The sequence below is a fragment of the Andrographis paniculata genome, unplaced genomic scaffold (genome assembly GCF_009805555.1).
Source record: "Andrographis paniculata isolate CXL003 unplaced genomic scaffold, ASM980555v1 Contig57END, whole genome shotgun sequence".
NCBI lineage: Eukaryota > Viridiplantae > Streptophyta > Magnoliopsida > Lamiales > Acanthaceae > Andrographis > Andrographis paniculata.
The window spans coordinates 3,823,026-3,843,845 of record NW_026137592.1 but is presented as its reverse complement, the minus strand read 5'-3'; the positions used below and the strand labels follow the sequence as shown (position 1 = coordinate 3,843,845).

Below are 20,820 nucleotides of genomic sequence, written 5' to 3'. Positions count from 1 at the left end.
TATGAAAAATTAGAAGAAAATGTTGGATAAATAATCCGGATTGAATGAAAATACAAACAAATCAAATTTATACTTTGAGTCGAGTAGAGTCGCTTTCCTTATACAATATTTCGACCCTATTAACGCCCCGGGTTACACGAAATTCATATGAGGATAAAACAAAGCAACACTCGAATTTTAGGCGAAAAATCGAACAAGTAAAAGTTGGGAGATTATTTGCACACACAAATTAATTCTGCAGACAAGAATCTGCATAATTTTTTCTTTTTCTCTTTTTAATCGTTAGATGATCAATGATCAATTGGACTGCAGGCAAGCCGAAATATATTGCCGTTTGTCTCTCCAACCGAATAAAATAATTGTCTGCATTCTTTTCGAGATGCAAATTTTTATTCTCTTGAATAAAAATTCTGAACCCACATCGGATTCATTTTTTAAAAATCAATTCTATCGATTTGATCATTGGAAATAATAGATTCCAATATCCTCAAATTTGGACATGTTTCTAAATTTCATTTTCATATCCGCCAAAGTATCCCATCCATGATCGTCCGAAATTATCGTATAAGATTGTTGGAGAAATAATCTGGATTGAATGAAAATACGAACAAATCAAATTCCGCAGAGTATACACGATCTTGGATATACTTTGAGGTGTTGATTCGCTTTCCTTATACGATATTTTGACCCTATTAACGCCCGGGTTACACGAAATTCGTACGACGATAAAACAAAGTAACAATTGAATTTTAGGCGAAAAATCGAGCAAGTAAACATTCGGAGATTATTTGGGCAAACAGATTTATTCCGCAGACAACATTATTTTTGTTCATTTCCTCTTTCTCAGAATTTGTGAAGATAAGTTTTATATAATAAACTTTGAAATGTCTATTCAAGAAAAGATGCATTTAAGTCTGAAAGGTGCATCTTTTCTTGAATAGACACTTCAAAGTTTATATATAAAACTTATCTTCACAAATTCTGAAAAAGAGGAAAAGACAGCCTCCTCTCATTTGTCTTCCTCCGAGGAGAGGTCATTGCAGCCCTTCCTTTTGAAGGTCTGATGCTGCGCCGCCCTGAAGCCCCCTGCAGGCATGTTGTCGTCTGTAGTGTCACTTTCTTTTTTTGAACTTTCTTCGCACCTTATTGTCAGATCCGGTCGTCTTCATAGTGGGAAGATCCTCGCTTCCATTTCAGAATCTGTAACCATGTCGGAGAAATCAATTTTTCTCCCTTGAAGTTGTACCGATAAACAAACAAAAATATTACAAAAACTAAAACACACCTCGATCTGTTGTAGCAATATTATCTCGCTGCTGCCTTGCCAAAAATCTCTCCACTCTGCCGATCCCGTGGGTCGTCAACGGAGCATTCATTGATTTGCTTTTATCTATTTCGTAAGAACTGAGCAAATGATAGCCAACTTGCAGTTTCTCATTCCTCTAGAACAATGACTGTCTGAGTAATTATGTGCAAATTTTTCGGGGCTGAACTGAGGAATTATTTAAAGACAATCTGAGAGGGGTAGGTGGAGATGGTATGATACGTAGACTTACTCATCAAATAAGTTTGTTCACTTATATGTTGCTGACAAGGCACCACCGAGTGTGGATCGCTTGGAATCTGTGTAAAAAGGAAGACATGTTTGTTAGTATTTTGTGAAAGATTTATAGCTGAAATATAAATTTTTTCGTTAATAATGTAATTAATTTGTAGCATGAAGTGTAAATTTGTTGTATAATAATATAATTATTTTGTCGATAAAAGTATATATTATAAATTTATAATACTGTAATATAATTAATTTTTCGATGACTGTGTAAAAATTTAATAATGTAATTAATGTGCCAATGAATGTGTAATTAATTTGTCGATGAAAAATTATAAATTTTTCGTTTAATGATCCAATTAATTTGTGGATGAAAATATAAAGTTGTCATTTTAAAATTAATGATGCGGTTACTTAGGTAGTAGTTAATGTATAAATATATCGATAATAATATAACCAATTAATTTTTCGTTTTTTAAATTTAATGATGTGGTATTTTTTGGTATTATTTCAATTAACACCCATAAACTTTTTGAATAATAATATAATGAATTTATTAGTTAAATTATTTAATTAACTTATTCTATTTTTGAACTAATAATATATTGAGTTGAAGAATATTATAATAAATTTGAACAAAATAAAATAGTATTACATATATTTTTTATTGTTATTTTTCCATAAAGATAATTACTTATTAATCATTATTGGTAATATTATTTAAAATAAAAAATATATATTAGATATAATAAAAAATGATAAGTTGAATAACTTATAAATAAGTTTGAGATATCCAAAAATATTCCTCGTTTAGACTACACCATTACCTACCTCTTTTTCTAGTAAATAAAACATATATTTTTTACATATCTGATTTGAATAATTTTATAATTTTGCCCAAATTACTTCATATATTTCTATTAAAAAAATTATTATTTTATTTAATTGGCAAATTTATTGCAATTCAAATTATGTCACTTACTAAAAACAAATAACAATATAGTTTGGTAAACTAGCTGTAAAATTAATAATTGGTTGTAAATTTAATTATTGATAAACCTCTTTTATTTTGTTTAGTAAGTGGTTGGTTTCTTTTTTTAATGACGATTAGTAAGTAATTGTTGGTCTTAAATATATTCGCCATTTAGTAACTTATTAATAAATAATATAAATATATGTGATTTTTTATTTTATTGTTTAAATAATTATGATATAATATCTGTAAAAAATATAATTTTATTAAAAAATATTTGTATGGATAATAAAAAAGATAGAAAATTGAAACAAAAAAAAATCTTGTGTCCACGTTATGTTTTCATTGTATTATTATAACTATTGTTATAGTGCAATGCATGATTTTATTTTATTTATTCTCTTTTTGCTATAAAATTATAAATTAAATATTATAATTGTTGAAAACGTGACTTGAATTTAGCGTTCTACTCGACCCGAAACTAAAGCGAAAAAGTTATTTCAATTGGCAAGGTTCTTTTTAGGCCCATCCTAGTTATAACAAATGAGATTAGGGTTTAGAGTGTTTTGGAGTGCTCATGACACTACAAGAAAAATTCATTTTTGTAACAAAACTTTTGTCTCTAAATCTATTTTTTCCGTTACTAATGACATCAGAGACGAAAATAGGAATGAAATTACGTTAGCTACGTGAACTTTAGGGACGGAATTCCGTTACAAATATATTATTTTTTTGTAGTGTGAATAGACAACTATCGTTCATAGCCGTTTGACAATGACTGTAGGTCTCTGAATCAGTATAATAAAATCTCTCTTGTTCCTACTCGTGGACGTAGGTTGACACACCGTCAACGAACCACGTAAAACTTCTGTATTGTTTATTAGTTTTTTTCTGGTTTTCTCATAATAAGTGGTATTAGAGCCATATTTGATTGACACACTGTCAACGAACTACGTAAAATCTCTGTGTTCTTTATTTGTTTTTTTTTCTCCATTTTTTCATAACAAGTGATATCAGAGTCATATCTGATTGATTGAAGATGTCCTCGTATAAGTTTGATCCGAAGAGGCTTAATGGGTCGAATGACTTCACGTTCTAGAAGGTTAAGATGCAGGCACTTCTGGTTCAACAAGTATGTGCGGTTACGTTGGAGGGAGAAAACAGGTTTTCTAAAGACACGAAGGAGAAGATGAATAAAGAGATTTTGGCAAGGGCTCATTCCGCGATCTTGTTGTCAGTTACTGATGAGGTGTTACGGGATATTGTAGATCAGACGACGGGTGTTGGGATATGGAATAAACTGTGTGAGAAGTATTAGAACAACTATCTCATGAAGAGTTTATATCAGAAGCAACGTCTTTACACCATCCGGATCTCCGAAAGTACTCAGGTAAATGATCATTGATAGTTAGAAATCGCATGCATTAAATGTTCATGTTATATACGATATTTGATTGATTTTGATTGAATTCTACATAATTTATATGCATATAGTTTATTTGTTGTATGCAGAGGGCAAATATCAAATTTGGCGTAATTGGTAGAAAAAGTAAAGAAAAATTCAGATTTGCACCACCTAGTTAGTCATGGCCATGACAAACTATACCTTCTTGATATGGGAATTTAATTAAAGGCCCAAAAGCCTAACTACAAACTAATTAGGGCAAAAATTAAATAAAATGAGGGATCATACGTTTCAAAAGGAGAGAACGGCCAGAGCAGATATGCACAAAAGCAGGAGACTGATAAACTCATAGATCGCGCATGAGCAAATCGACATAGAATATTTCCCCCTCCCGCTATGACTTTATCTTTCTTTTTTGTTCTTTGTTATTTGATTATGGAGTATATACTTTTCTGGTTTGAGGGGTGATAATGTTTTGGTTCTTTTGTTTTGAAGATTCTTAATTTTCTTTATAAAAGTTCTTTTTGATTATCAATATTTGTCTAATTCTGAGAATAACGTTTGTGATTGTTAGATTGATTGGATATTTTGGTACCGGTATTTGAATTAGTCTGATAATCTAAAGTCAATTCAGGTAGGATATCCGTAATTCTATTCGTACTTGAATAGGTGACAACCAGGTTGAATAGTTCCTTCCCGGGGGTTAGACAATCAAATCTAATTGCTCCTTTTAGGTAGTAATTGTTTTGAATTGGGTTTTTTCTAGATTAGAATGCGATTAGACAATATTTCTTATGGGTACACCTAGGTTTATTTGCTTAATTAGAGGCAGTTAACATTCGTACGTTTATTACCTACCCTGTAAGGAAAAATTGGTTGTCAGAGCTTATTGATAACTATAACCAATTTATTGATACTTTAATAAGAACTAACTTTATTGAATCAATGATAAAACACAAGTGCCAGTACTGCATCATCCCTTGAGCCAGACATCCCACTGATAGCCAGTTCCCTCTAATTTAATTGCTTTCTTGTTTTATTTTCATTAGATAATAAAAGAAAATTCACCCCTTTATTTACTGCATTAGAACACGAAAGAGTGAATCACACAATCCCTGTGGAGATGATCCATTCCCCTGTATTACATTAAATTATGATCAAGGAATAAGTGAAATATTTGATTGACCGCACGACAGGTCAATCATCTTGATACCTTTAACCGTATTGTTCTTGATCTTCAAAGGGTTGAAGTTAAAATAGATGATGAAGATCAAGACCTAATTTTACTGTGTTCATTGCCTAGTTTATATGAGAATTTTGTAGATACTATGCTATATGTAGAACTACAATTTATGTTAATGATGTGAAAGATGCCTTATGTCCAAAGAATTGAAAATGAAGTTTCTCTAGAAGAGGGTTCTGGTTTAGGTTTTTGTTTGCAGGTAGGGGAAGACCACAGGAGAGGGATAATGGGAATCGTAGGTCGCATTCAAAATTAAAATTCTCTAGTAAAGTTAAGTATTATCTTTGCAAGGAGAAGTGGCCCGTCCACAGGAGAAGTGAAATACAAAAGTTGAGTCTAGTAACAGTGGTTGTTGTGGTACAAGACAGTTCTGATGATGGGGACCTCGGTGAAGTTCTAACAGTGTGTAATGCTAGTACTGCCGATAACTGGATTATGGATACCGGGGCTTCTCACCGTATGACGTTGTCTCGTGATCTAGTCACTTCTTTTCAAGGAGTGGAATGGAACGGTGAAGTTAGATGATCATGGGGTTCTAGCCATAAAGGGGTGCGGGATAGTGCAGATAAAATTGTGTGACAGTATTGTCAGAAAATTTAATTTCTCATGAAAGAATTTGATTTCTCATGTCACCTTAGCCAAGAATGGTTTAAAATATCATGGCGAAGGTGAGTGGGTGAAAGTCCTGAAAGGTGCTCTGGTGACGATTAAAGAAAAACTGCAGCATGAAATTTATTTTCTACAGGGGCCGGTATCCCAGTCCTTGGATAAACATGATGACAGGAAAAATTTGTGGCACCGCCGATTGGGTCACATGAGTGAGCAGGGGTTGTCTGTGCTGAACAAGCAAGGTTTATTTGGTGGGGATGTGACAGGTAAAATTCAATTATGTGAGGCATGTGTAAAAGGGAAGCAACGCAGGCTGAGGTTTAGTACCGGTCGTCACACTTCAAAAGAAATTCTGGAGTATGTTCATTAAGATTTATAGAGTCCCTCTCCGATGAAATCACAGGGCAGTTTTTCTTACTTTGTCACTTTGCCAAGTTCTTCCATAGGAACTCAAATCCCTCGCACTGGTGTTCCTACATAGTTTCTCGCACACCAGCGACGATGCTCCAAACTGAGCCGCTTGTCCAGCTGCTGCTTACAATAGCTGCATCTGCTACCGGGAGACTAATGGCGCTGAGATCCAGCCCCTCCCTTTTCTCTTCCTTCTTCTTCTTTTCCGGAGCGCGATGAGCTTTGATCGCCTGCAAAAAGAGAAAGAAGAAGTCATATAAAGGGTAGCTGCGCAAATTTTAAATTGACTTAAAATTAAAAGTAACAATTTTGATGTTACCAACAGTTTGATAATTTTCTGATTTCAATACTTACCCACGGAGGAAGTACATCTCTGGGTTGAATCGCCACATGTTGACAGTAGCGACAATACCATCTTTTATCGTCGTCTAATGTGAATGCATGAAGCCCTCGAACGCATCTGCACCTCTTCCTCTTCGTCATCCTCCGCTTGAACAACCTCAAGTCGTGAATAGATCATTGTTCTGATACGGCTTTCTGAATAATAATAATAGTGCCGAATTAGTTCTCAATTCGTGTTGGATGAGGGAAAAAAAGAACACCTAAGTGAAGATAGGAGTGAGTTAGCCATTTATAGAAGCCAAGTATTCGAGCACTTTTTGAGAATGAAGTTTTTTGTTCGGGGCCCTGCAAGCTGACGATGACACAGACGAGTGTACTGAGGACGTCAAACCTCAAGCTGACATGTCTGAGCATTGTACAAGTTCACCAATGCAAGATCCTGAGGTAGCTTAATTCTGAACATTGGTACCCATAATCAACTTATTAATTGACCAGGGCAATTTACACACTATTCACTTAATTAACACTGCTACTGCGGATGCAATTTATTTTTTACATATTGCTGATACGGTTATAATATCTTGCAGAGACGACAATTCATTCAAGGCCTATTTTATCATTTGTTCGACACACCTTTGTTCAATGTGCTTGACCTTGAAAACTCTAAAAGCTCGGATGATGGCTCGGATGATGCAAGCGAGCAGGAAAGTGAAGAGACTCCGGATGTCAGTTTCGGTGACCTGGGCGACATGTGGAGCGAGATGGCAGTTGCAATGGAGTGTGCGAAGTGGGTAACACTTTCTCTTAAACATTTAGATTACCTATTTATTTTAGTAGTACATTTTGTTTTGTTCTCGAGGCTGGCATATTTACATTTATGCTAAATAGGATCAGCATATATATATTTAGTTTTTTGTTCGATGTTTCAGGATGTTTTGGAACCTACACAGCATTATGAGAAAAAGGGTGGTGAGGATGAAGATTAGTGTGAGTACTCTTTTATATTCCAACATGATATCGGCAATGTTATCACATTTGTGGAGTGAGTTAAATGCCAATTGAATCAATTATCGAATATAAGTTCTCCAAGGTATGGATTTTCATTCACTATGTCGTAGCTTATAGTTATTAATTACTCAATTTCTTTTGAAACTTCTCTATATTTATGTTTCAAAATTCTTTTAACACTACTAATCAAATTTGGATTTCTCGAAAAACAAATATAAAATATACGACAATATATTTTCAAAAACATTCAATTCTTTTTTATATATAATTTTAAATTTCTATTCGTATTGAATTTTTTATTATTTCTAAACTATCCAAAATCACAAAATAGATTTAGCCATATCAGAAGCGTCTTCATATTCAATTCTCTATTCATTTTTTTTTTTTTTTATTATTTTTACATTAATCTATAGCAAAAAATACGTTCAAAATATATTTAATAAAATTGAATGGCAATGCTCTTAAAATAAAATATTAATTAGTTAAATTGTCTATAACATAATTAAACTAATGAATATGTGATATTTTAAGCATGGCTAGACAAAACGGTAGATATTAAAGAATGAACCAATAATCTTATTTGAATTTAAGATGGTAGTTCAAAGAAATATTTTTTAGAAAACCAAATTATTGTTGATGGGTTAAACAGTGTGTCTGGCCCAAACATTTGAATTTTAAATACCCAAAGATGCTTACCTGTGAAAAAGATCTTTTGGTCACTTACCCTAAAAAATACACTCAAATCATATTCTTAGTTCTCAAAGTTCCTATCCAAGACACATTGAAACTAGAGTTTTCAATTTCAAAGTTTCTTCCTTAAAACACACTGAAAGTTTCGGATACTTTCATCTCAAGGTTGAGAAGATCCGAAGAAAGTGGGCAGCAGTAAGACATCAAAATTCCTTGGAGGATCGTCCCTGTCGCCCACACGATATCCAAATTGAACAGTAAAGGAATACAGTAGAATATTCAAAAGTTACTGATCCAGATTGCTCCTGTCTTCACAAGTTTTCAATCTGACAAAAAGATATGTGAAGATTTGAAGGACTCTTGTCATCTACCCTAAAATATAAAAACTAGATCTTTCCATCTTAAGGTTAAGAAGATTTGAAAAAGATAGATAGCTGAGTAAGACCCGTAGCCCGTGGCCCACAAGACGTTTTGATTGAGAGGTTACAGGTTCAAATCAAATCTGATCTGGATCGCTCTTGTCTATCAATTTTCAATTTAAGAAAAAGGTACTAGTCACAATCGCTATTTCCTTTGTGTCTTCATTCTTAATTGAGAATTAAAACTTACATATACATTTCACCTTTTATTTTTTTTCATTTTTCTTTCACTCATCTAGTTTCATTTTCTATGGTATCATGAACCGTCTAAATAATTTATTTTGTTTTTTTATTTTTTAAAAAATCTCGCCACAATTTAAGTGTTTTATTTTTATTTTTTTTAATATAAAGTTATTGCGACATTGCATCCAATTTTTTTTAATAACCATAAATCTCAGTAAAAATGTATTTTTTTTTACAACTTAATTTATTATAATTTGCTAATTTGTTTTACAATATTAAATACTTGAATTTGTGATAAGTTAATAACAATAACAATAATAATAAAGATGATGATAAAAATAAGATCATTAATTTTTGTAAGCATTCCTTGGATCTCGACCAATCAATGTATCAACTTTTTTGTTCAATAGCTGTTACTTTGTCGAGAACTCTACATGTGAAGTAACAGACTACTTCTTCTAATATATCTTATAAATGATTGTTTCTTCAAATCTTACTATCATGCACATTGCTTGAACAATGATGACACTTAACATAGTTATTTATAAAAATTAATCTTTGTCTTGGTTTGTGAATAATATTTATGTGTAAATGGAATCAGAAAAATAAGATAAAGATAAAAAAAAAAAACACAAACACAAACACGTCTTCAAGGTTTCCTTATTACTACCAGGCTCGACCTTCATGTGTCACACTGATTGCACTGCTATTTTCTCCCAACTTCATTCTATTCCTTTCAAATTAAGTAATACTAACAATAACTTTTGTGTGCTCTCCCTTTTCATCAATAGATATGAGTTCTAGGGACAAGAAAAGGATGAAAACGGATCGAGGAGTCGAATCCAGTGATAATGCACGTTCGAATTCAAGGGGATCTCAGTCCAACAGAGAACGAACGCCCCCCATTGTAAATGACCGTGAATCAATAGTCACGGGAAGGATTCTAGAAGGGCTGGATGAGGGAAAAGACGAAAACTTAAGTGCATATAGCAGTGAGTTAGAAATTCATAGACGCCAATTACATGAGCGCTTATTCGGAAGGGAATATGAAATTCCGATCCCTGCAAGCCCTCATCCTGAAATTATCATTATCAGTGATTCAGATGACCAAGACACCGAAGAGTGGACTGAGAACGTCGAACCTGAAGCTGACATTTCTGAGCATTGTACAAATTTTCCAATGCAAGATCCTGAGGTAATTTATTTCTGAACATTCGTACCCATAATCAACTTATTACTCGACCAACGCAATTTACACAGTATTCACTTTCTTAACACTGCTACCAGGTGACATTTTTTTACCTATTGATGACACTATAATATCTACTTGCAGAGACGACAATTCATTCAGGACCAACTTTATCAGTTGTTTGATAAACCTTTGTTCGATGAGCCCGAGCTGGCAAACTCTGAAAGGGAGGATGATGGCTCGGATGATGAAAGCCAGCTGGAAAGTGAAGAGACTCCGGATGTCAGTTTCGATGACCTGCGCGACGTGTGGAGCGAGATGGCAGTTGCAATAGAGTGCGCGAAGGTGGTAACACTTTCTCTCACACATTTATTTTAGAAGTACATTTGGTTTTATTTTAGAGGCTTTCATGTTTACATTTACGTTTAATAAGATCACCATATCAGTTTCATTCGAAGTTTATATACATATATTCAATTTTTTGTTGGACTTGTTGCAGGATGTTTTTGAACCTACTTTGCATGCGAAAAATGGCGGTGAGGGTGAAGAAGACTGTGACCATTCTTTTATATTCAAAGATGATATAGGCGATGTTTGTCGCATTTGTGGGGTGATTAAAAGGCCAATTGAAACAATTATCGAATATAATTTCTCCAAGGTATGGCTTTCCATTTACTATGTTGTACTGTATAGTTTCAGTTACTCGGCTTCTTACGAAACCTTTTATTTCCATACTATTCGTCAAACTTTATTTTCACTAAAAAAAAACATGAAATATGTAATGTACTTTCGAAACATCAAATTCAAGCTTTTTTATTAAACATCAAATATGAACTTGTATTCAATTTATTTGCGATTTCTAAATGAATTCAAAATCAAAAAATTTATTTAACCATACCAAAAGTTTCTTTAAATTCCTTTTCTATTCAATTTTACGCCGTTCCCAAATTAATCTAAAATCAAAATTACTTTAAAATTATATTTAGTCATATCACAACTCTCTTTATTAATTAGTATGAATTGTCACAGCTATAACCTAGCTTTCTTGTGTTACAATCATCTTATTTCCTTTTATAAGATTAATTAAAGACCTATTGCAATACTTCTAAAATCTTGTAGTCAGGAAGAACAAGCCGAGACGACTAATTTGCATGCAATATTTAAATGCAGGCCCAGACAAGTTCCCGAACTCGAAGATATGGAGGGCGGAATCCCGGAGGGCATGATCAATCAGAAACCTTGTCGGATGGTTTAGATTTACCCAATAATAATGATTTTATTGCTGCTGATATGCATCCACACCCGCGACACCGGAGGGAGATGAAACCTCATCAAGTTGAGGGGTTCAATTTTCTTGCAAGCAATGTAATGTCTGAGAACCCCGGAGGTTGTATCATGGCTCATGCTCCCGGCTCCGGTAAGACATTCATGATCATCAGTTTCCTTCAGAGCTTCATTGCTAAGTATCCTGCTGCTCGGCCCCTGGTTGTGCTTCCCCGGGGGATTCTCCCCGTCTGGAAGAAGGAGTTTCTTACATGGCAGATCGAAGAGATACCCCTCTACGACTTCTACTCAGTTAAGGCAGACAATCGTGGGCAGCAGCTTGAAGTTCTGAAGGAATGGGCCGAAAGGAGGAGCATTCTGCTTTTAGGGTACAAGCAGTTCTCTTCCATCGTCTGCGATGTTGATGACAGGCCAGCTCCTTTGGCTTGCAAAAGTTATTTGCTTAAAGTCCCATCAATCGTCATCCTCGATGAAGGGCATACACCGCGGAACCCAGACACCGCTATTCTGAGGTCTCTTGGGAGCATTGAAACCACAAGAAAGGTTGTTCTTTCGGGTACTCTTTACCAAAACAGCGTGAGAGAAGTTTTCAGCATTTTAGATCTGGTCCGCCCAAATTTTCTTATGATGGAAGATTCTAAAATAATTTTGAGGCGGATCGTGAGCAGGGCTGAGATTTCTAGCAGTCGGAGTCTGAGTAAACTTGGTAGGGGCAACGGCGGCTTCGACAAGACGATAGAAGACTGCTTGATAAAGGATGAGAATCGCAGCCGAAAAGTGGCTCTGATACAAGATTTGCGCGAGATGACTAGGAAGGTCCTGCACTACTACAAGGGGGACAACCTTGAAGAACTTCCTGGACTTGTAGATTTGGCTGTCTTCCTGGAGCTGAGTCCTGCGCAATGATCAGAAGTTGAGAAGATGAAAAATTTGCAGAACAGGTTCGCCATTAGTGCACTCGCAAGTCCCATTTTTGGGTTTAGAGTTTAGGGTTTAGAACAAAAACCCTAAATTTGCGAAAGGTGCATCTTTTCTTGAATAAACACTTCAAAGTTTATATATAAAACTTATCTTCACAAATTCTGAAAAAGAGGAAAAGAACAAAAATACTGTTGTCTGCGGAATAAATCTGTGTGCACAGGTAATCTCCCAACCTTTACTTGCTCGATTTTTCGCCTAAAATTTGAGTGTTGCTTTGTTTTATGCTTGTACGAATTTTGTGTAACCCGGGCGTTAATAGGGTCAAAATATCGTATAAGGAAATCGAATCGACGCAACTCAAAGTATATCCAAGATTGTGTATACCCTGCGGAATTTGATTTGTTCGTATTTTTATTCAATCCAGATTATTTCTCCAACATAAAAGACATTTTAAATTAAGGTAGAGAGTTCAAAGGGGAAGTCTGAATTCTCTGCAAATCGAAGGCATGGTAGGGGTAGCTTTCAAGGACAAGGTCGTGGGGAGGCAGGGGCAGGCCTTCTGAACAACGCCAATTAAAAAATCTTATTCAATGCAGATATTGCAACAATAGGGCATAAAGAGGCTTATTGTTGGGTAAAGCAGAAGGATGAATAGAAGCTTACAAATTTTACCACCGAGCAAACCGAAGAAACAAGCAAATTATTTATGACACATTCATTGATTTCTGGGGATGATAATAACGATATTTGGTTTGTGGACAATGTTTGCTCAAACCACATGTCAGGAAATAAAGCTTTATTCAAACGAGAAGTTCGACTTGGAGATGGAAAGAAAATGAGAATTGAAGGAAAATGTACGATTACTGTGAAAACAATTGAAGGTGATTTTTGTCTTCTCCATCATGTGCAATTTGTGCCTACATTAGCTCATAATTTACTAAGTGTAGCACAATTAATTTCAAGTAGATATTCGGTTATGTTTGATGGCAAATCGTGCATTATTGGTGACAATAATTCTTGTCAAACACTAGCGACTATCCGTATGAAAAGAAGTCGAATGTTTCCATGGGATCTCTCTTGATCTGTGGACAAAGCTTTGGTTGTTAGGAAAAATGAAGAGTCAAATATTTGGCACTTGTGTTATAGCCATCTACATGTAGAAGGTTTGAAGTTGTTGTGTAAAAAGAAATGGTGGTTGGATTGCCAAAAATTTCAGAGACTGATTTTTGTGAAGCATGCATTCCACCATCGCTGTTTCTGCAGGTCTGTGGAGCTTTCGAGACCGAGGCGAGGCGTGCTCCTGCATTTTCCAACAGCCTCCTCTCCATCGTCTTCCTCCGAGGAGAGGTCACTGCAGCCCTTCCTTTCGAAGGTCTGATGCTGCGCCGCCCTGAAGCCCCCGCAGGCATGTTGTCGTCTGCAGTGTCACTTTCTTTTTTTTTTTTTTTGAACTTTCTTCGCACCTTATTGTCAGATCCAGTCGTCGTCATAGTGGGAAGATCCTCGCTTCCATTTCAGAATCTGCAACCATGTCGGAGAAATCAATTTTTCTCCCTTGAAGTTGTACCGAAAAACAAACAAAAATATTACAAAAATTAAAACACACCACGATCTGTTGTAGCAATATTATCTCGCTGCTGCCTTGCCAAAAATCTCTCCACTCTGCCGATCCCCTGGGTCGTCAACGGAGCATTCATTGATTTGCTATTATCTATTTCGTAAGAACTGAGCAAATGATAGCCAACTTGCAATTTCTCATTCCTCTAGAACAATGACTGTCTGAGTAATTATGTGCAAATTTTTCGGGGTTGAACCGAGGAATTATTTAAAGACAATCTGAGAGGGGTAGGTGGAGATGGTATGATACGTAGACTTACTCACCAAATAAGTTTGTTCACTTATATGTTGCTGACAAGGCACCACCGAGTGTGTATCGCTTGGAGTCTGTGTAAAAAGGAAAACATGTTTGTTCGTGTTTTGTTTGTTAAACTTTTAAGCTTATATATCAATTTTTTTTTCTGTTTTATTAGTATATAACTCTTCCATTTTTTATAAATAAAAAAGTATAATATTTTATCTGATAAGTATCGTATCAAACTATTATAAAAATACAAGCATGAAAGATTTATAGCATGAGGTGTTGCGGGAGGTTGTATATCAGACGATTGGTGTTGGGATATGGAATAAACTGTGTGAGAAGTATTAGAACAACTATCTCACGAACAATTTATATCAAAAGCAACGTCTTTACACCATCCAGATGTCCGAAAGTACTCAGGTAAATGATCATTGATAGTTAGAAATCGCATGCATTAAATGTTCATATTATATGCGATATTTGATTGATTTTGATTGGATTCTACCTAATTTATATGCATATCGTTTATTTACTGTGTGCAGAGGGCAAATATCAAATTTGGCGTAATTGGTAGAAAAAGTAAAGAAAAATTCAGATTTGCACCACCTAGTTAGTCATGGCCATGACTAACTATACCCTCTTGACATGGGAATTTAATTAAAGGCCCAAAAACCTAACTACAAAATAATTAGAAGCAAAAATTAAATAAAATGAGGGATCATACGTTTCAGAAGGAGAGAACGGCTAGAGCACATATGCACAAAAGCAGGAGACTGACAAACTCATAGATCGCGCAGGAGCAAATCGACAGAGAAGATTTCCCCCTCCCACTATGACATTATCTTTCTTTTTTGTTCTTTGTTATTTGATTATGGAGTAGATACTTTTCTGGTTTGAGGGGTGATAATGTTTTGGTTCTTTTGTTTTGGAGATTCTTAATTTTCTTTATAAAAGTTCTTTTTGATTATCAATATTTGTCTAATTCTGAGAATAACGTTTGTGATTGTTAGATTGATTGGATATTTTGGTACCGATATTTGAATTAGTATGATAATCTAAAGTCAATTCAGGTAGGATATCCGTAATTGTATTCGCACTTGAATAGGTGACAACCGGGTTGAATAGTTCCTTCCCGGGGGTTAGACAATCAAATGTAATTGCTCCTTTTAAGTAGTAATTGTTTTGAATTGGGTTTTTCTAGATTAGAATGCGATTAAGCAATATTTCTTATGGGTACACCTAGGTTTATTTGCTTAATTAGAGGCAGTTAACGTTCGTTCCTTAATTACCTACCCTGTAAGGAAAAATTGGTTGTCAGAGTTTATTGATAACTATAACTAATTTATTGATACTTTAATAAGAACTAATTTTATTGAATCAATGATTAAACACAAGTGCCAGTACTGCATCATCCTTGAGCCAGATATCCCATTGATAGCCAGTTCCCCCTAATTTAATTGCTTTCTTGTTTTATTTTCATTAGATAATAAAAGAAAATTATCCCCCTTTATTTACTGCATTAGAACACGAAAGAGTGAATCACACAATCTCTGTGGAGATGATCCCTTCCCCTGTATTACATTAAATTATGATCACGGAATAGGTGAAATATTTGATGACCGCGTGACAGGTCAATCATCTTGATACCTTTAACCATATTGTTCTTGATCTTCAAGGGGTTGAAGTTAAAATAGATGATGAAGATCAAACCCTAATTTTACTGTGTTCATTGATTCCTTACTCGAGCTCACACTTTCTTCAAATATTTTCAACTTTGTGGTGATTGTATCTAATTTCAAAGTATGTTCTATAGTAGGTGACCAAGATGAACATGACTTTTATAACGTTGGCCACTTAGTGCATATAAAACTCTCATGTTTGGCCTAGACACAATTTGATATACTAAAATTCTTTTTATTAAACTACCACCTCAATTTAAAATTAAACTAGAAAAATTATAAATTTTTCCATATATATATATATATATATACATATACATGAGATAAATTATTATTTTTAAACTTTTTTTTTTTTCGGTGCAGGTAGGTCATGTGATCCAATGTGGAATATTACGTTGAGGTGAATGTGGCCGGAGTTGAAGTGACCCTGAGTGGTCTTAAATTATAATTACTGTATATGCAAAATTAGATTTTTTTAGAAAAATAAATTATACTCCCTCCGTCCCATAACAAAGTATCCATTTTTTCATTTTAGTCCGTCCCATAACAAAGTATTCATTTCCTTTTTTAGTAACTGTACTATCTACCTAACATTACAAATACCCTTACAACTTATAATATATTACAAAAATGTCATTACCTTTATATCACACATACTAATAAGGTTATTTTAGTCATTTCTACTTTATTTCTACTATATCCCAATATAATACTAATATTTTTAAAACTACGTGCAAAAAGCAAATGGATATTAGCTCCGGGACGGAGGGAGTATAATTTTTTAAATTAGTTTGCAATTTTATTTGCCGGAAAAATGCCACTCATGTAATTTGACATGCACTACAAGAAAATATCATTTTTGTAACGAAATTTTTTCGTTTTTAAATCCACTTTTTCAATTACTAATGATATTAGAGATGGAATTAATGATGGAATTAAATTAGCTACGTGATCTTTAGGGACGAAATTATGTTATAAATATACTATTTTTTTGTAGTGATGTGGCAGATGGACCCCTAGGGGTGCGGTTTGAACCCATGACCTCATAGTCACAAGTTTACTCTCCACACCACCGGGTCATCCCTTGCGGGAACAATGTAATTCTCTTTTTCTTTTTTTTTTCTTTTTTTTTTAAGAAGTGGTTTAGGTAATAAAATAAAACATTATCTTTTCCCTCTCTTCAACCAACAATTGTGGTATCGTAGCAAAATAGAAATCTCCCGGGGTTTAAATTTTATATGTCAATTATAATTCTAGATTTCAATTTGAGTATAAAAAATAAATTAAAATGAGTTTTAATTATCAACTAAGGATAAACTCATTCATGGTGTTGAACGGTATTATAATTTTCGATCTTAGTCCCGTGCATTTCGTTTGGGATCCATAATTGATGTTCACCCGTCATAGCACAAAGGAAATAGTGATTGTCACTTATACCATTGTTTTAGATTGAGAATTAAAGAAGAAATGAGAGATGAATTTGATTTGAACCTGTAACCTTTCGATCTTCTACTATATTCCTTTGCTCTTCAATTTGGACGTCGTGTTGGCGACATGCACAATCCTCCAAGGAATGTTGATGCCTTACTCATCTGCCCACCATCTTCAAATCTTCTTAACCTTTATATGGAATGATCTACTTTTTATGATTTGAAAATGAGCATTCGTCGCATCTGTGGCATGCAAATGAGCAATAAATAGATTGCTCTCCTTTTCAACCTTTTCTATCATTCTTTTTGAGAGCTGAAAGGAAGACACACTTGGACTACAGTTAACGATAACCTTCTAGAAGCAGAAAAAAATGGTCGAACAGGCCAAGGAAGCATGGAAACATTAAGATATTCGACAAAATCATCAGGACAACGAGTTGATTCTTGTCCACATGATTTTGTTGGGGGCATTTGTACACACTCAAAATTAATTGGACCGGCCCAACACAAGTGTAGCCCGAATTCTCGAGGTTCGCAGCCCAACAGAAGATCCAGATCAGCGAGTGGGCCTACGGACCTGACTAGCCCAAGGACATAGCCGACCTGGTGCATTTGAAGCAGTCAACGGATGAAAGAAGGTGGAAGTGAAGGTGGTTGGAGTTGTTGAAAATAATTAGAGATAATATCTTATCCAAACATGATTCAAAATAAACAAATAAATAGAGCATATCATAACAAAAAATGGACGCCATTTTTTCACCATGTGATCTTCTTCTTCTTCATTATTTTCTCTGCGATTTTTTCATTCTTGTAATTTTTTCAGATTTTTACAATTTTTTTCAATTAATTCCAATTTAATTTTCAGCTTCGTTCTTGTTTATTTTACCTTCCTTATTCATCAATTTGTCGGTTATCGCGAGATAGTCCGGATCCTTTCTTGAGGGGGCCGGGGAATCTTACAATGAAATCAACTTCGACTGGCTATTCCAATTAAGCCGTCGGTGGCGATTTTTTTACGACAACAAATTGTAAATTTTGTTTTAAATGGTTGTTTAAAAGAAAAAAAAAAAAACAAAACTTTTTATGCATCAATATACAAAAAGGGCACTTGGTTATCTAATGTAAAAACTAGATTCTTCCATCTCAAAGATAAGAAGATTCGAAGAAGGTGGGTGGTTGAGTAAGACATTAAAATTGTTTGTAGAATTGTCCTTGTTGCCCTTATGATGTCTAATTGAAGAGCGAAGAAATACAGTAGAAGATCAAAAGGTTACAGGTTCAAATCAAATCCAAAACTCTCATGTTTGTTGGTATTTGGTGTAGGAAGTGAAAGAAAAAAACAAGGAACTCTTGTCCCACATTGGAGGAGGAGACAAATCTCTCCTACTTAATAAGTGATGTGGTCCCAATGATAAATTGGATTGGAATGAATGGACTATTGATTGGGCTAATATATATACATATAGAGTCAAGATTGGGCCTCGTGGGCTAGGCCCAATTGCAATTAATTCAATTTTCTTCTTTTTTAAAAAAAAAATTTATCTAAATATTGTTTTGACTTATTCAAAACAAATTTGAATTAATCAGATAAAATAGAATATTATTATAACGTGCATAATGGGATCGGATCATGTGGGATTCATTTTCTCACGTTACACCAATAAATAGAAACCCCACATTAAATTTTCGTTAAAATATAGAAAAAAGTGCTCTCCGAAACTTTTTCATTTTTTTTCTCTCGCGAAGTCCTCTCCAAAAATTTTCTTCTGCAATCAAAACTCTCCCAAAATTTTTCAATTCTCCTGATTCGGTTCGCGGGACTGTAATTCCGTTAGATTCGTTCTATCCTGGGAGGCGATCGGGGACGCCCGAATTCACTTCAAGGAAATCGCATACTACGCGCGACTCGAATACGATCTCGATTCCCTGTTGTCAGATCTGTGATTAATTGTTTACGTCTTATCTCATATTCAACCATACAAAGTTCAACAATGTCTTCATCAATTTTCAATAGTATAATTCACACTCCCTATTTCCTTTGTGCTATGAGATGTGAACGTCAATTATGGATACCAAACGAAATACACATGACTAAGATCCAAAATTATAATATCTTTCAACACCGTGAATGAGTTTTTCCTTAGTTGATAATTAAAACCCATTTTTAATTGAAATCTAGAATTATAATTGACATATCAAATTTATAAAATTTAAAATTTTAATTATACTAGAAACTTAACTTTACTAATTATAATTTCAAATATTTGAAAATAAATTGTGGAATACAATTAATTTAAAATTATATTGTAGTTCTATTTTTAAACTATTGTTCAAAAAAAAAGAAGAAAAACACTTTTTAGTGCATCAAATATTTGTTAATAGGCTTTAACACTGTGTTTGAGTCAAACATATGAATTTTATATACAACAATAGTTTCAACTTTATAAAAAAGAAAACTTTTGGTTATCTACTATAGAATATAAAAACTAGATTTTTTTTATCTCAAGTTAAACAAATTTGAAGAAGGTGAACAGTTGATTAAGACATGAAAATTGCTTGGAGGAGTGTCCCTGTCGCCCATACAACATCCAAATTGAAGAGCGAGGAAATACAGTAGAAGACCGTAAGATCACAGGTTCAAATCAAATCCAGATCACCCATGTCTTCATCAATTTTTGTGTACATGTGAATTAATTCAAACACGAATTTTTTAAAGTTGTTTTATCCGATGAATATTTGCATTAGCTATTTATAATTTTCTTTATTTATTTGAATCCTATACAATTATAATCATTATCAACGTACGGAAGTCTAAGAGTTATAATAATGAATTTCTTTCCATTATTTTCTAAAACTCTAAATACATTAATTTAACAACTAAAAGTATTTTTCCCAATAATTTTTTAAATACATTTTGTGAATTTTGACCGTTCAAATTTAACCTAACAAATACCTTTATAAATTAAAGTTGGTCCACTCTTTAGTCAAACCAACTAAATTTGGCCTAAGCTCTTTAATCCAATTCCCAAGCTCAAACCTTTAATCCCAACCCTGTGAATTAGTTATAAAAATTAGTTTTGGGGTTAAAACGGTTTAGGTTTTGGGAGGAGTTTTTTTTTTTTTTTTTTTTTATGACGTGGGAACCCGCAGTCACTACCCGAGAGGTGCACACTGGTAAACTGGTTTTGAGAGGATTTTAAGAGATAGAGAGATGGGGTTAGCTATATGGAAAATGTAGTTTCTCTGGTAGAGAAGAGAGTAAGAAATAACATCTCAGAGTGGGGGCAAAGAGGGAGAGAAACAGCGAGTTTTCCGGTGAGTACGGGTGAGCTTTAGAAGCCCTTTATCTGGCCGATTTTGGTGGTGTAGTTACCTCCAACCTTGAGGTGTAGTTACTTCGGCTATTGGCACCATGGCTTGAGCCGAAAATCAATAATTCTAATGCTGCTGAAAGAAGTTCGAGAAGATCTGTGAAGTTGGGGCCGGAGGAGCTGCTGTCCCCGAGAAGATGAATCGGAGCTGTCCGTTGTTCGAAAAGGAAGAGTAGCCCTGCATTCTTTAATCCGAATGGCATTACGGTCCATGCCCAGACTGATAAACTTTTCATTGTTTGAATAGCCCGCCATT

General features: G+C 34.3%; 1 pseudogene; it reads left to right on the top strand.

The window, feature by feature from the left end:
* Positions 1–9,625: 9,625 nt before the first annotated feature.
* LOC127257265 (protein CHROMATIN REMODELING 35-like) lies at positions 9,626–12,295 on the top strand (annotated as a pseudogene).
* The last annotated feature ends 8,525 nt before the right edge of the window (positions 12,296–20,820 follow it).